The sequence below is a fragment of the Boleophthalmus pectinirostris genome, unplaced genomic scaffold (assembly GCF_026225935.1).
Source record: "Boleophthalmus pectinirostris isolate CB_2022bp ecotype Guang Dong unplaced genomic scaffold, ASM2622593v1 HiC_scaffold_9, whole genome shotgun sequence".
Classification (NCBI taxonomy): domain Eukaryota; kingdom Metazoa; phylum Chordata; class Actinopteri; order Gobiiformes; family Gobiidae; genus Boleophthalmus; species Boleophthalmus pectinirostris.
Genome location: NW_026571541.1, coordinates 38,900,288 through 38,904,976, shown reverse-complemented (window position 1 = coordinate 38,904,976; position 4,689 = coordinate 38,900,288). Strand labels below are relative to the sequence as shown.

At 46.4% G+C, this 4,689-nt stretch overlaps 1 protein-coding gene across 1 annotated transcript in view; it reads left to right on the top strand.

The window, feature by feature from the left end:
- The first annotated feature begins 211 nt into the window (after nucleotides 1–211).
- The window catches only part of LOC110175107 (pleckstrin homology domain-containing family G member 3-like), a 17,929-nt gene continuing 13,451 nt past the window's right edge, over nucleotides 212–4,689 (top strand). Inside the window, exon 1 of the mRNA XM_055166651.1 lies at nucleotides 212–286. The gene's annotated coding sequence lies outside the window, so the exon portion shown is untranslated. The remainder of the gene's footprint in view (nucleotides 287–4,689) is intronic.

Sequence of the window (4,689 nt, the reverse complement as noted above, 5' to 3'; positions counted from 1 at the left end):
CCACTCACTCCTACAGAATTTTTAATGATTTTTAAAGAAATTGAACTGAACAAATGTGAGATAAGTGTGTTTAATGCCCTAGTGCGGAACATCGAGGCGTGGCTCTGTCATACTGCGGCTCACGTGGGCACGGTTGGGCACAGACGGGGCCCAGATCGGCACAAATCGGTGCACACAGACCACATCCTTCCGGTTCAGTTTACAGTTTAGCACCTTCATATTTCACAAACAGGAAGTCGTGTGAGCAGACGACGAGAACAAGAATCAAACTACCAACCTCCTCTCAGTAAGTCTCCCCGCTCACCCTCAAAACCAGGACTAAACCAGGACTAAACCAGGTCTAAACCAGGACTAAACCAGGACTAAACCAGGACTAAACCAGGACTAAACCAGGACTAAACCAGGACTAAACCAGGACTAAACAGGACTAAACCAGGTCTAAACCAGGTCTAAACCAGGTCTAAACCAGGACTAAACCAGGACTAAACCAGGTCTAAACCAGGACTAAACCAGGTCTAAACCAGGTCTAAACCAGGACTAAACCAGGTCTAAACCAGGACTAAACCAGGACTAAACCAGGACTAAACCAGGACTAAACCAGGACTAAACCAGGTCTAAACCAGGACTAAACCAGGTCTAAACCAGGTCTAAACCAGGACTAAACCAGGTCTAAACCAGGACTAAACCAGGACTAAACCAGGTCTAAACCAGGACTAAACCAGGACTAAACCAGGACTAAACCAGGACTAAAACCAGGACTAAACCAGGACTAAACCAGGACTAAACCAGGACTAAAACCAGGACTAACCAGGTCTAAACAGGTAAACCAGGAAACCAGGTCTAAACCAGGACTAAACCAGGTCTAAACCAGGTCTAAACCAGGACTAAACCAGGTCTAAAAACTAAACAGGACTAAACCTAAACCAGGACTAAACCAGGTCTAAACCAGGACTAAACCAGGACTAAACCAGGACTAAACCAGGTCTAAACCAGGACTAAACCAGGACTAAACCAGGTCTAAACCAGGACTAAACCAGGTCTAAACCAGGTCTAAACCAGGACTAAACCAGGTCTAAACCAGGACTAAACCAGGTCTAAACCAGGTCTAAACCAGGACTAAACCAGGACTAAACCAGGACTAAACCAGGACTAAACCAGGACTAAACCAGGTCTAAACCAGGTCTAAACCAGGACTAAACCAGGACTAAACCAGGTCTAAACCAGGTCTAAACCAGGTCTAAACCAGGACTAAACCAGGTCTAAACCAGGTCTAAACCAGGTCTAAACCAGGTCTAAACAGACAGGTGTGTGGACTTACAAGTCATGACTTGGACTTGAGTTAGACTTGAGTCACTTAACTTGATAAAATGGACTAAAACTTGGGACTTGACTCGGACTTGAGGCCTGTGACTTGATGCTTTTTGATGTTTCTCCTAAAAAATATTTATATTTATACTTGTATTTGTAAAATACTTTTGTCTTTTCTGTTGATAAATGCAGTGATTCATTTTAAAGAAACAAACTGGAACATTTCCCCACACGTCTGTTTGTACTTTTGATGAAACTGAAGTACTGTGATTTACTGCAGTAATATAAAGTACTATAAAGTAATATAAAGTACAATGCAGTAATATAAAGTACAAGAAAGGACAAAGGGGGAAATACACAAAAACATGATTCTTCCAGTTCAGTTCAGACTTTAGGATAAAATCACAGTTTTTAACACTTTTAAATTTTTATTCTTGTTATTCTCATGATTCACACTAAGATTTTGTCAAAACATTTAAAAATGGAAATTTTTTACAACTCATATATAAAGACTCAAATATAAATAAACCTGAAATTTTAAAAAACAATTTAGTTTAAAATTCATTTAAATGGTAGAAAATGAAGCTGAATTTGGGACTTTGGTTTATAGACTTGAAGCTCAAAGCAGACGACTTGGACTGGACTTGGACTGGACTTGGACTGGACTTGGACTGGACTTGGACTGGACTTGGACTTATGGACCAGTGACTCAACTTGGATTTGACCAGATTTGACTTGGGACTTGACCCGGACTTGAGGTCAAAGACTTGAGACTCACAAAACAACGACTTGGTCCCACCTCTGACTAAACCAGGACTAAACCAGAACTAAACCAGGACTAAACCAGAACTAAACCAGGACTAAACAGACTAAACCAGGACTAAACCAGGACTAAAACCAGGACTAAACCAGGTCTAAACCAGGTCTAAACCAGGACTAAACCAGGTCTAAACCAGGACTAAACCAGGACTAAACCAGGTCTAAACCAGGACTAAACCAGGACTAAACCAGGTAAACAGGACTAAACCAGGTAAACAGGACTAAACCAGGACTAAACAGTCTAAACAAACAGGACTAAACAGGTCTAACCAGACTAAACCAGACTAAACCAGGACTAAACCAGGACTAAACCAGGTCTAAACCAGGACTAAACCAGGTCTAAACCAGGACTAAACCAGGACTAAACCAGGACTAAACCAGGACTAAACAGGTCTAAACCAGGACTAAACAGGTAAACCAGGTAAACCAGGTAAACCAGGACTAAACCAGGACTAAACCAGGACTAAACCAGGACTAAACCAGGACTAAACCAGGACTAAACCAGGAAACCAGGACTAAACCAGGACTAAACCAGGACTAAACCAGGACTAAACCAGGACTAAACCAGGACTAAACCAGGACTAAACCAGGTCTAAACCAGGACTAAACCAGGACTAAACCAGGACTAAACCAGGACTAAACAGGACTAAACCAGGACTAAACCAGGTCTAAACCAGGACTAAACCAGGACTAAACCAGGACTAAACCTCTGCGTGTGTCTGGAACATTTGGCTCTCGTGCGTCTGTTCGTCTGAAGTGTTTTTGTAAATCACCAAAGGGAAACGGTTTTGACGAATGCACTTTTAACTCCACTGAAATCAATCAAACCAGACTCTCCCAGACCTGGACCCGGACCTGGACCCAGACCTGGACCCAGACCTGGACCCAGACCTGGACCCAGACCTGGACCTTGACCCGGACCCGGACCTGGACCTGGACCGGACCGGACCTGGACCTGGACCTGGACCCAGACCTGGACCAGACCTGGACCAGACTGGACCCGGACCGGACAGACCTGGACCTGGACCTGACCGGACCCAGACCTGGACCCAGACCTGGACCTGGACCGACCTGGACCCGACCTGGACCTGGACCTGGACCTGGACCTGGACTGGACCCGGACCTGGACCCAGACCTGGACCTGGACCCAGACCTGGACCCAGACCTGGACCTGGACCCTGGACCTGGACCCTGGACCTGGACTGGACCTGGACCGGACCTGGACCTGGACCCGGACCTGGACCGGACCCAGACCCAGACCCAGACCCAGACCTGGACCCGGACCCAGACCTGGACCTGGACCTGGACCCGGACCTGGACCCGGACCCACACCTGGACCCGGACCCAGACCTGGACCCGGACCCACACCTGGACCCGGACCCGGACCTGGACCCAGACCTGGACCTTGACCCGGACCCGGACCTGGACCCGGACCCGGACCTGGACCCAGACCTGGACCTGGACCCAGACCTGGACCTGGACCCAGACCTGGACCTGGACCCAGACCGGGACTTGGACCAGAGCCAGGACTGATAACGCAGAGGAAACCCACACTTACATAATGTTACAGAGGCCAAAGAGGAGGGGCATTTACCTCAGTGGGGCATTAAAGACTCTGTGGGGCTCTGTGGGGCATTAAAGACTCTGTGGGGTATTAAAGACTCTGTGGGGCATTAAAGACTCTGTGGGGTATTAAAGACTCTGTGGGGTATTAAAGACTCTGTGGGGCATTAAAGACTCTGTGGGGTATTAAAGACTCTGTGGGTATTAAAGACTCTGTGGGGCATTAAAGACTCTGTGGGTATTAAAGACTCTGTGGGGTATTAAAGACTCTGTGGGGCATTAAAGACTCTGTGGGGTATTAAAGACTCTGTGGGGCATTAAAGACTCAGTGGGGTATTAAAGACTCTGTGGGGCATTAAAGACTCTGTGGGTATTAAAGACTCTGTGGGGTATTAAAGACTCTGTGGGGCATTAAAGACTCTGTGGGTATTAAAGACTCTGTGGGGTATTAAAGACTCTGTGGGGTATTAAAGACTCTGTGGGGCATTAAAGACTCTGTGGGTATTAAAGACTCTGTGGGTATTAAAGACTCTGTGGGGTATTAAAGACTCTGTGGGGTATTAAAGACTCTGTGGGGCATTAAAAGACTCTGTGGGTATTAAAGACTCTGTGGGTATTAAAGACTCTGTGGGGTATTAAAGACTCTGTGGGGTATTAAAAAGTCTGGGGGCATTAAAGACTCTGTGGGGCATTAAAGACTCTGTGGGGCATTAAAGACTCAATGGGGCATTAAAGACTCTGTGGGGCATTAAAGACTCTGTGGGGTATTAAAGACTCTGTGGGGTATTAAAGACTCTGTGGGGCATTAAAGACTCTGTGGGGCATTAAAGACTCTGTGGGGCATTAAAGACTCAGTGGGGCATTAAAGACTCTGTGGGGCATTAAAGACTCTGTGGGTCATTAAAGACTCTGTGGGGCATTAAAGACTCTGTGGGGCATTAAAGACTCTGTGGGGTATTAAAGACTCAGTGGGGTATTAAAGAGGAGGTATTTACATGA